We start from the raw sequence: 12,579 nt of genomic DNA, 5'->3' as shown, positions 1-12,579 counted from the left end.
TCTACCACAAGGTGAAGAGATTCCCCTGCTACATGCTCTCACTACCCTGATGTTCTGTCCAAGAACCTGAGGCCAAGCAATGGTAGATCAAACCTCTTGAAGCTCTAAACCCAGATACATGTTGAAGGAGATTCGCAAACCATGGGGGCTTCCTCCTAGACCCCAGATTAGGCATAAACCACACCCAAACACCTGTTTTCACAGAGATCCTTTATTATGCAGGAAGAAAGGTGGCTGCTTTCTGACTCAGGCAGAAAACATCAGCAAACGGTCTTTCAGGTGTCAACCTTAAGAGGAGAAGATGGGGAGGTCTGTGTTAGAATGGGCTAGGATGCAGTGGTAAAGGAAATGGGGGAGAAGGGAGAAGGGGGAAGGGCTAAAGGAAAGGGGGAAGAGGCATTTGTCCCAGGGGAACAGAGGACTGCCTTTTGATAGAGAGGAAACAAAACATGGTACATAGGTAAACGGCAGTTTAAGGAGGTAAAGGGGAAGTTGTTTTAGGATGGGGTGTTTAATTTTAATTGGGTGTGTTAATTAGGTGAACAAAAGGGGGCTTTTGATTGCTGGACTTTGACAGTCAGCCTCAGGAGGAGGAAGTGGCCAAATAAGGAACTAGACCTTGGTAGCTAGCTTTAGGAATGTAATCTAATGGTTTTTAGCAAGGCAGAGAAGAAGGGCAAGGCCGGCCAATGCCACATGATCAACTGGGCTAGTGTCCCTTCAAGTCTTACTGCCTTTAAAGTTTTTTCTCTTTTTCACTGAAAATTTTTTTTTTTTTGGTTTTTCGAGACAGGGTTTCTCTGTGGCTTTGGAGGCTGTCCTGGAACTTGCTTGGTAGTCCAGGCTGGTCTCGAACTCACAGAGATCCCCCTGCCTCTGCCTCCCGAGTGCTGGGATTAAAGGCGTGCGCCACCAACGCCCGGCCGAAAATAATTTTAATACAATAGTTTTCCATCATAGTTTCTCCTCCTTCATGTCCTCCTTGATCTCTCCCCACCCATCAAACTCCAAGCCTTCTTTGTCTTTCTTTAGAATACAAACTGACCAGTAAAACAGAATTTAAAGAAAAGAAACACATATGTAGACATACACACAAACCATAAATACACAAAATTGGAAATCATAATACTCAAGCAAAAGACCAATAAGGTTAAAAAAAAATGCCCCAAAGGAAAGATGAGGCAAACAAAAAACAAAACATCACTGAGTTCATTTTGTGTTTGCCATCTACTGCTAAGTACCAGGTCTGTCATGAAGTGTGGTTTGTATACCTAGTGAGACTCCATTGGAGAGAAGTAGTCTTTCCTTTGCAAATGATTATCAGTTGGAGATGGTTTCTCAGTAAAGGATGGGGACTCGTGTTCATGTCCCCTCTCAGTACTGGAATCCCATCTGTCTTGGGTCTATGCAGGTCCTGCGCATGCTTCTACAGTCTCTGTGAGTTTATATGTGCATCAGTCCTGCTGTGTCTAGAAGACACTGTTTCTTTGGTGTCATCCATCACCTTTGGCTCTTACAATCTTTCAGTCTCCACTTCTGCATAGTTCTGTGAGCCCTGGGTGGGTGGGGGGAGGTTGATGCTATGTCAAATATTTTATTACAAACTTTAAAAAAATTAGTGAGCATTTGCGTAGTCATACATATACCAAACATTATTTCTAAAAGTTTAAAATTCTTATCTATTTGAATTTCATAAACCATGAGAGAAATATTATACCACCTTATGGTAAAAAAAAGGAAACATAAAATAGCAATAATTTGTTCAAGGTATCTCAGCTACTAACTGAAGGAACCAGTCCCTCACCCAGCCCCTGCTTTGCCAGCCATGACAGGCTGCAGAAAAGACCCAGCAAGATAAAGGCCTCTGACTCAGCCACATGTGCTGACCTGCTAACGTTGCCCGACCTTGCCTCAGTAATTATGAAGCCAGATAGCCTCCATATGGCAAGGAACCAATCAGAAGTTAGCTGGCGGGCTCTGAGTGTGCTTTCAGGTAACAGTGGAATACAGAGCATAACAACTGCCCTGGGAGGGGGTATAGTCCATAGCAACCATTCCTGCAGGTGTAGTTGACCAATCAACGCAAGGACAGGTTGCCTAAGGCTGGAAGTGCAGCAATCCTGAGACTCTTGCGGGTCCCCAGATACTCCCCTTGCTGTACCCCAATAAATTTCCTGCCCTGTGGTTCCACCAGGTCCTTCTCTCTCCAGCCGCTGTGTCAGACAGACGGAGGACCTGAGTTAATACAGTTAGCTCATTAATTAATTAAAGATTCTTTGTTTTTGTATTGGATCGAGTCTCTTGGTGATTTGGAGGTTCAGAATTTGGGCACAGCACTAATGATAAGACTTTTCTTTTTTACATCCGATGATTTTCCCCAACCTTCTAGCATGTCATGTGCAGATGTTTTCTCAGCCTCACTTGCTTGCTTCTGAAAATGCAGTCACCATGCCCAAGCTGGTACCATGAAAGCCAGGCATGTTTTCTTCCATGTAGGTAATCGATAGTAGTTAGCTGCTTATATTTCCTCCATATAGACAGGTGACTTGGGACGCCCTTGCACCAGATTTCCAGCACTAACCTCGGAGGTGCCCGCCAGCTGATTTCTTATAGCAAATGCAGAAAAGGGTGACAATTTCCTTTCCATCAGCAGTGAAAGATGGAGTAAATATTTTCTATTTTCAAATCATTGGAATTTTGCAGACCCAGAAATCTGGAGTGTGCATTTGGTAGTGAGCAGACCCTGTGACTTCCCAAAAGATATGTCCGAGTCTTGACAGTCAGAATTATGTGGCCTCAAGTGACTGAACCACAGGAATGGGCCGAAGTGAAGAAGGGCCCTCCTGTTGCAGTTTTCTGGGATATTAAAACCTTCCATCTTGGAGGGAAACTTCTTCAGACAGGATGTTTACAGGCAGGTGAAACAACAGGTTATTCCAAGAGGGAGGTGAAATACTATAGGGTAGTTCCTTAAGAAATGTCTAAAAAGCTCAAAATAGCTTCCAGAAACGGCCAGATTCACTACTCCCTCACGCTGCTACACACTCATCTAGAGTATATAAACAGCAAAGCCTCCTAAGAGTTGCTCCCAGACCAGCCAAGCTGCAAGGAGACTTTCAGGCAACCCCGGTCTGGTGGAATCAGAGTCCAGCCAACTGCCTGGGAGAAATAAAGACTAGCTGAACTGCCTGGAAAGGACATACTCCAAGCTGTGGGGCTGCCTTCAGGCGGGGCAGTGCTCTCTGGGCGTCCAGATTTGGTGCATAATCTTTCTGAGTCATTTCAGCTCCTGTAAGTAACCCAATAAAGCCCACAGGTTCCCAAGTTAAGCTTTGTGGCATCAGGTCTGTGTCGGTTCCCTCTCTGTGGTCAGAGGCTGAGTCCCCAGGAAAAGCCTGCCACACACCACCCCTGCAGTACAAAGAGGAGGGCAGCTCTGCCTCACTCTGATTTAGGATGATGTCTGGCCTCTCGAAGTATGACAGGATAAACATCCACTGGTTAAAGCACTAGGATTGTGGTAATTTATCAAGGCAGCCATGAAAAACGGTTGTACTTTGGGAGGTGAATTTTGCAGAATCATCAGCCATTTATCTGACTGTTTTGGAGTTTGAGACTTAGCCCTCAGGTCCTTACTTAAGTGAGTTTTAGAAACACCCAAACAAAATAGAACAGAAAAAAGCAGTCTCCTTGTTTCCATTGCATTTGAAGCAAGGTCCAGATTATGCCTGTGTGTTTGGATAGTGTGGTCTTTGTCCTCTCACTGAATCTGGGGGAGGTCATGTTGACTTTTGGAAAGCCATGCTTCTTCCTGATGGCAAAGTTATAAACCAAATTTCAACTCCCTTCAGAGGAAATTTCCACCTACTGAAACACATGATAGTGGGCTTGGATTATACTTCCCCTCTTCTTTTCCAAAGGTTCCCTCTTTGTTCCATAACATTTTCTGTCTTGGTGGATGAAGTGCCTCTAAACACGTGTTTCTGTTTCTAGACATATTTAACCTAGTCCTTGGAAATCTCCAAAGGTACATGCAATACCACACAGGAGTGATGAGATCATCTCCCCACCCATCCCCACCTTTCCATTTTGAAAGCTCCAATAGGAACACATGAATGGCTGTTTTCAGTAATTTCCTGGGACATGAGTTTGAGTTCCACAGTTCATGGTACAATGAGAATGAAGGAAACAAACAAACTGGACAGTGGAGTCAGATCATCTTTAATGTCCAGATGACTAAGTTTTCTGGAACATTCCAGCTATGGTTTTCTGAAACGGTGAAGAGTTTCTGGAACTTTCCTTTTCTCTTTGATAGGTGGCATGCCTGGATCCAAGTGAAATTAAAAAGCTGAAATCTAGTAATGAACCTGGCTGCCCTCCATCCCCCTCCCCTTAGGGATATTATTGGGAAGAGCCTGATTCTGGGTAGCTTTGCAGCATCCACAGGCTTATTTAGGTTGCAGAAGGGTGGTTGCTCCCAGGAGCCCTGCACACAAGTGTCCTCACTCCTTACCCAGACCTGGCAAGCATTAGATGTGTTGTCACATACCTTGTCACAGGACTGGCACCATAACAAGAGCAGTCTCTCAATCAGAGTGAAGCCTTCAGTGGCATTTCATTGTTATTCCCAAGGCTGTGTAATGCTAACTGACATTCCAGCTTATAAGATCTTAGCTCATGTCAGGCTGATGGCTGGTGCTGCTGTTCTTAATGCTTTTTGGTCCTTGGAGGCTGACCGAACTCACTGGAGTCTGAGAGGGGAGAATAATGAGGTGAGGACCTGTGATCCATCCCGTGGGTCTGCTCGTGTGAGAGCCTGTGTGTCAAGGGCTCACTCACTGTCTCCTTTTTTCTTTGAATCTGCTACACTTGTTCCTCCATGATGCTACTGACAGCAAGAAGGAAGCTTAGGAGTCTGGATTTCAGCTGTATGAGTTTGGTTCAGAGTAATGAATGCTTTGATATGGACTGTGGGTCTCTCTCTCTCTCTGTCTGTCTCTGTCTGTCTGTCTGTGTGTGTGTGTGTGTGTGTATCTTTTTAAAAAGGCCAATACTTCCTCCTATAAAACTCTTTCCTCTCTCTTTTCGTTCCTAGTTGCCTTTCTCATCCCTCCTCTGTTGCTTTTGGGGCAGTTTGAAATTCTGAGCTTGCTTCTGCATGTGTCCTGTGTATAGCAGTCACATTGGCAAGGCCCATTCCTTTTGCCATTGAGTCAGCTATGTCAGACTGAGCCAGCGCCACTGGTTGTCAGCTGCTGTGTTTCCTCCAAGAGTTTCATGCACTCTCAGGCATCCGTGTACTTACCCAGCCTTCTACCCCTTCCTCTCCGTGTTTCCCTTCACAGATCCTCCCCTGAGCCCCACGCATCTGCTCTGAGCTTAGATTAGGGAACCTGGAAGGCCTGGAGAGCATCCACAGGAAGGGCAGCAGGAATAAAAGGGCAGGGAATATGGGGGAGAGATGCAAGTGATTCTCTGAATCGGTTACCCCAAAAGAGCAGAAGAAGGAGGGGGTAGGGAAGGGGAGGGATGAAGGAAGAATAAAAGCAGAGAGAAGTGAGGTGGAGGGAGGGGCAGCAGGAGAGAGGAGGGAGGGAATTATAAAACCACAAAGAGAATTGAACAGCCCTCCTACCAGCCCTCAAATTATATGACTGAACAAGGCTCCATGGGCAGAAGACAACAGTAGGCGAGGAGGCTTACCAGCTGCCAGTAGCCTGAGGACATGGCTGGTCCACATGAGTGCCACACCAGAAATCTCCTTGACCTTTGATTCTGGTGTTTTCATGGGAGCCAGTGAACTCTGCCTGCCTTTCCAAGAGGCTGGTGAGTGTGGTGTCGCGTAGGAACTGGGGTAGCTGCAGTCCAGGGAGGCTTGCTTCCTTTCTCCCTTCTGTGTCTGGGGAAGCCTGTTAGCTCGGGAGTGAAGGGAAACTGGAGGCAGCTGCTGCCAGAGGAACAGTGATGCTCTCATTGTGAGGACAGCAGTGACTGATGAACGAGAGAGTGAGATCCTTTCTTCAGAATCACTTCTTTACAGCACTGTTCTTGTGGTTTGACTAATTAGACTCATAATTTGGACAAGAAGGAATAGAAATTTCTCCCTTCTAAACATTTTAAGCAAAAAAAAAAATGAGGCTTTGCCAAGAAGACTGCTTTTGCCTGCCACTGCCTCCTAAATAATGGCTTTTGCTTAACTAAAACATTAAAATACAACCCTTCTGTTTGAGTTTCTTCTCTTTCTTTTTACAGCAGATGGTTTAAATGACCTAAGCATATGCCAGGAAGGTATGATTCATTTTTCCCTGAGGAACCCTGGAAGGATAAATGCCGGAATGGCTCAAGAGAAGAAAGACCACTGTCCCTCTGCTGCATTGGTGCTGTTGTGGCTTTGTCTTGTCACTTTTGGCAGAGACTCTTCCAGGGTCCCATACAAAGGCTGAAGCAGGTGACACCCATGGGGTGGGGTGCTAAGCAGTACCGTCTTTGCCATTATGAGGAGGGAGGAAAGAACTGGGAGTGAGGTGGGGGACTTCACAGAGTGTAGAATAAGTACTGGCAAAAGCCATGCTGCAAGAAAGCAAGAAAGCGCCCATGAAGCTGGGGGAGGGGCGCAATTAGTGGAGTGCTTGCCTAGCAGGCAGGGGACCCTGGGCTTGATGTCCAGCACTGCGGAAACCGAGCATGGTGCCACGCACCTGTAATCCCAGCACTCAGAGGCTAAGGCAGGAAGATCCAGCGCCATTCTCAGCTACCCAGCAAGTTGAAGACCAGCCTGAGATACAGGAGCCTGTGTTTCAACAAGAAAGAGGCTAGAGAAGTGGCTCCACGTGCAGGAGCCTGTTCTGCACACGTTTGAGGACTGGAGTTTGAATCCCCAGAAGCCAAAGAAAAGCTGGGCATGAACACACAGATGTAACGCATTCCGGTGCTGGGGCCGGAGGTAGAGACAGGAAGACCACTAGGGTTTCCTTGGCTCCAGCTTCAGTAAGTGGCCCTGTTTTCCAATGAAACAGCAGAAACTGACAGAGCAGGACCGACCCCAACTGGCATCCATCTCTGGCCTCTGCACCTGTACAGGTGAACACACACACACACACACACACACACACACACACACACACACACACACACACACACACACACAACGTGAGGAAAGAAGGGAGGAGAGCCAGAACAAAATAATAACACTGGGATATTATGTATGCATATGTAAGAAAACAATTTGATGACTTGGAGGAGAGGGATCCTTCTTGGGTCACATTTTTTACACATCTGGAGTATTTATGACTCCTCATTGTTCTATGATGACATGCTTCACCAGCAGTTTCTGATATGTCAAGCCTGAGAAGCAAATTCATTCTGGAAGCTCTTCTGACAGAAGATCTGGCAGAGAGCTCTGGCTCTGGAGGCTGGAGGATTCCATGTGGGAAGAGGGTATTGGGTGTGTTTGGAAGCACTAGCAGACACTATGCTAGTATAGAGCTACCCCACAAGACAGTTGACTACTCTGACCAGAAGCTTTAGCTTATGCAGGAGTGCCAGCTGACACTATAGCTCTCTGCTCTGATCTCAGTGTCTACATAGTTTTCTATTGGTTAGTTCTCGGGCTGTTCAGACCATGGAATACAAATACATAATGCAGACTTTGACCTGTTTTTGCAAATAAATGTGAACTGAAATTGCTTACCGTGAATAATTCTATCTCATTCAAATCGGCTGCTAAAAAGTCCTTCCTCTCTTGGTAACTTTCAGTCATCTACTAAAAGGGTCCCTGAGCACACTAGTCAGCTAGTCTTACCAAACTGGAAACCCCCAGGTTTAGTAAGATTGTGTTTTTTAAGCTTACACAAGTGTATGGCTAAACAGACAAGAGTATATTTGAAGACACCAAATTTGAAGTCATAGAAAATCTCCACTCCAGAAGAAATAATGTAAGATCAGTCTGGTACTTTCACATGAATTACTTGTTAAATATCCAAATGAACATTTATTTGAAATTGTCATATGTTCTTTAAATTCTGATTCTAGATAAATTCTTTCATGATGCCAAATGAAAAAGAGGGAAGCATGTTTCTTGGTAATATTCCTGTAGTGGGCTGTGTGCAATGGTTAAATGAATCGATCAGAGCCACTTCATCAATGTGGAAAATCACAAAATATTAATGTTGAGTGAAGACACTCAAGACAAACTGTATACAGTGGTGTCCATTTGATGATCTCATATACCACATGCATATAGTAGAAAAATATATGAAAGAACTCTAACCTAAACATGACATTTTCAGACCTCCCAAGAGAGGTGACATTTTACATAAAACCCTTGCAATTTTATTGTCACCTAGGTCCACCCAGTCTTTCTCTATACATCTGTCACACACCCCGTTCAAAGTTTCTTCCTCAGGAAGACATCTTCTTGCTGTCTCCAGAAGAATGGTTGAAGTTTTATTGACACCATATGCTTTCTCGTCTTCATCAAGGATAAGGACAATGTCTTACACATTGTGGTATTTCCGACATTTGGCCAGAGTCGGCCACTTAGACCATGATTGGTATTTGATAACAAGCTTTCGGTGATAGTCACATTGTAAGAGTTAAGGAGCTCATCTGAGGGATGCACACAAAAGCATCAAGAAATGGATCTAGAGAGGTGGCTCAGTGGTAAAGAGCATTTGCTGCATTTGTGGAGGACCCAAGTTCACTTCGAAGCACACAAATGGCAGCTCCCAATCATCTGTAACTCCAGACTCGAATTCAGTGCCTTCTTCCAGTCTTGTCCCAGGGAGTCTGGGTGAGAGGAAGAACACGATTTTGCTTCTTGAGGGTATCATGGGACTCTCAAGTGAGAAGAACAAGAGGGCTGGGAGAAGAACTTACCTGGACAGAGACAGGGTGTTGAAACAAAAAGGGTGTACCAGAACAAAGGAAGCCACAGGTTCTTTCCCTGATCACCTCTTGCCACAGACACCTGTAATTTCTTGCTGGGGAGCTGTAGGTTGCAATGTTTGTTAAATCTCCATTTTCCCCTGCAGCCAGCAGGAGCATAGAGGACCTAAGTACTTTCTGGTTTGATTTATTTATTGAATTTTAAAATCCAATATATATATCTAAAATTAAGGAATTAACGTTCCTAAGCCTACTCGAGTGTTTTCCAATTACCAACTCTTTGGATTCTAATTTATTTTAAAGAAAATGTTCTTGCATTCTATAAGTATATGGGCAATCATCAGTTTGCAGTTTGTGCCAGCTTGGATTTCAGTTACTACGCTTAAGTTAAACAGCACCAATTCCCAGGTGCATGTTCGAGTTTCAGTGACCACAGTGCACTGCTCTGAGTAACAGCATCAAGTACAAACATCACCACCAGCACATCAGTCCACATATCACTGCATAAACTGCAGACCACACCATATTCAGTGACCACTCGTATTACTTGTTTGCATATCTATCAGCTACTTGCGACTCTCTCTGGTAGTCAGTTCATGCAGACGGAAGTGTGTAGCCATGATGCCTCTTTGTCTCTCAAGTGACAAAACCACATGATATTTTGCAATGATAAATAACTGAAAGAGGAAATTGGGTTGACATAAAATAAAATTGCAGCTAAAAGAGAGAAGTGGTAATGATATAAAGGGAAATGAAGTTGAGCTCTGGGAAAAACTGCACACAGTGGGGCTACTGACATCACCACCATCGAGAGACACACAGTGTGCAGCCAGGAAAACAACATTCCAAAGTCCAGTTTATTGACAGAGTATAGGAATGAAATTGTGACCCAAATGTCTATCAATTAATGGATAGATGTGCAAAATGTGATGTATTCATGCAATAGAATTCTACTCAGCCATGAAAAGAGTGGAATGCTGACTCATGTGTGACATAAGTGACCCTTAAAAACACTATGGTGTATTTAAGAAGCCAGCCACACAAAACCACAAATTGTGGAGTCTGCTTATAGGAATGCCCTTCCTGGACAGACCCATGTAGACAGAAAGTAACCAAGTGCTTTCCCGGAGTTGGACAATTGTGGAGACTAAGGAGCAACTGCTAATGGTTATGGGATTTGGGGAGCAACTGAAGCCATGAGAATATTCTGAAACTAGATTGTGGCAATGAGTATAGAATCCTGTGACTGTGCTGAGACTTACTGAGATGTACTTTGAATTTTGTAACATATGGATTGTAAGTCAATAAAGCTGCTACTAATGAATTACAAATTTCTAAGTAAATTAGTTCCTTAATTGTATTTTCCTTTACATTTATAACCAACAGCAAGGGAATTTTTAATGTCCTGACAAAAGTTTTAAAGGTCACAGAATGATTGTCTTTCCTGTTGACTATTAGCATTGCTTAGTTTCAATGTGCTCAGTCAGTTTCATTGCCCGTCAGGATTCCTTAGATAAATGGTTCTCAGCCTGTGGGGCTCAGCCCCCTCAGGGGTCATGTATCAGATATCCTGCTTATTAGATATCCTGCTTATCACTCATAACAGAAACAAAACTACAGTTATGAAGTAGCAATGAAACAATGTTAAGGTTGGGGGTCACCACAACATGAAGAATTATATTAAAGGGTTGTAGCATTAGGAAGGTTGAGGACCCCTGGCATCTTGATCAATTCAGCAGAAAGTTCAGTGATACCACTTATTAGCCAGTTTCTTTGTTTAATTTTAGTATTTTGCTAACATACATGTAAACAATGGCGAGGACCATCATAGCCTCTTGAGTGCTAGCCTCAAGCCTCTACTTCAAAGCCATACCTTCTTAGCCGTGGACCATTGCTTTACTGATCAGCTGAGGCTTGGCAAGGATTACTCCTGGTAGCAAAGAGGGTATAGTGAGAATTTATACTGGAAGTTTAATCCTCCAATGTATTTATTTAATGAGGGAAATAAGCTAAATTATGACTTCAAACATTGCTTGACTTAATATTTAGTCACAATCTAAGCAAGCCCCTGTTGTCCTTGCAGCAGTTTATAGGGCACATTCCTTAAGCATGTCAGCACTGGATTCTTGCTCCATTGGACTCTGCTAGCTTAGACTCCCATTGCAGCAGACTGGAAGTGGATTCTCTTAAACCTTTAACCTGGCTGGAATCTGAGGGCAGCTTCAAGAGCTAATAGAGTAGTTCACAACCTTCCTAATGCTACAAACCTTTAATACAATTCCTCATGTTGTGGTGACTCCCAATCATAACATTATTTTGTTGCTACTTCATAACAGCAATTTTGCTACTGTTATGAATTATAAAGTAAATATCTGATATGCAACCCCTGAGAGAGGTTGTTTGATCACCAAAGAGATTGAAACTCACAGATTAAGGACGACCGAGCAGCAGGGTGGTGGTGGCACTTGCCTTTAATCCCAGTGCTAAGGAGGCAGGGGCAGGTGGATCTCTGTGAATTTAAGGCCAGTGTGGTCTAGAAAGTGAGTTCCAGGACAGGCTCCAAAGCTACACAGAGAAACCCTGTCTTGAAAAATCAAAACAAAACAAACAAGCAAAAACACAGAACTAATAAAAAGAGGAGCTCCACCTGTTACAGTAGGAACTCAATCTTCTGGAACCCTGATTGAACTTCGAGGATTCCAAGACCCAGATGAGAATTCTGCTACATCTGCTGATATCTTGATTTCAGCTTTGTCAGATCCTGAATAGAGAATTCATGCCCAGACTTTTAACCAGGAACTAAAGGTAATAAACAGGTTTCATTTCAGCTAAATGGGGTTTGGGATGGTAGTTGCTGGGCTAGTGGAAGAATTTATCCTTTAGAGGACAGCAGGAAGCAAACAGGCTTATTAAGCACCCTGCAAGCATAGCAGTAACAGAGAATACCCACATCTGGTGATGGGCTGCTGGGGCAGGCAGTGTCTCTCCTCTGGAGCAGTCTTTGCTAGGTGTGGCTAAGCTTCTTTGCATGCATTTTCTGGCCTGTAACTCTCAACCCAGAAGGACTAGCCCTGTGCAGTCAGGGTGCAGTTTCTCTGTTGTGCACAGGGAGCAGCTTCTGCCGAGAGGACTCAGCTAACCCTGCTCAGTGGCTCCAAAGGTGCATTTGTTGTTGTTTTGTTTTGAGAACGTTTTCTGGATCATACATGCCTTGGGGGCCAGTTTTCTCTCTAGTTTCAATCATGACCTACATTTATGATGATTTATTATGCAGCAGTAGAAAACTTCAACATTCAATGACAGTTGCCAATACAGTCTTGACTTTGCTTTCTTACAGAACTTCTGTGGGTACCTCTGTTTGGAGGGGAAGATGGGTGGGTTTGTCTAGTCCCTGCCCAGTCAGCTCAAATATCATTGTTTTTCCCCTCCAACATGCCCACTATGTGTGCCATAGCAACAGGAGAACTGCAGCAGAGAATACAGTGTTATTCTGGTTACCACAATTGTTGTGAGGATTAAGCTGTCTTTGACTGTCTTCTGCCCATATCCATGAAATTATAATCACAAACTCTTTCACAGCTTCTGACTTAGCATATGTCACCATCTGTCTTAGTTACTTTTCTAGATGCTGTGGTCAAATACCTCACAAGAAGCAAATTCAAAGAGGAATGTTTTATTCTGGCATGTAGGTTA

At 44.0% G+C, this 12,579-nt stretch overlaps 1 long non-coding RNA gene across 2 annotated transcripts; it reads right to left on the bottom strand.

Annotated features, from left to right (window-relative positions):
• Positions 1–201: 201 nt before the first annotated feature.
• On the bottom strand, positions 202–5,942 carry LOC121137240. 2 transcript variants are annotated; one of them, XR_005874481.1, is made up of 3 exons: positions 5,704–5,942; positions 4,550–4,751; positions 202–287 (listed from the first exon to the last, which is right to left on the bottom strand). It is a non-coding gene; the product is annotated as an uncharacterized LOC121137240 (long non-coding RNA). The 2 variants fall into 2 exon arrangements; XR_005874480.1 differs by lacking the exon at positions 202–287 and adding an exon at positions 4,206–4,324.
• Between the last annotated feature and the right edge of the window lie 6,637 nt (positions 5,943–12,579).

This window comes from Mesocricetus auratus, unplaced genomic scaffold, assembly GCF_017639785.1.
Source record: "Mesocricetus auratus isolate SY011 unplaced genomic scaffold, BCM_Maur_2.0 Super-Scaffold_100676, whole genome shotgun sequence".
In the NCBI taxonomy this organism is placed as follows: Eukaryota; Metazoa; Chordata; class Mammalia; order Rodentia; family Cricetidae; genus Mesocricetus; species Mesocricetus auratus.
Note: the sequence above shows the minus strand (reverse complement) of the source record. Positions and strands in the feature narration are given on the sequence as shown.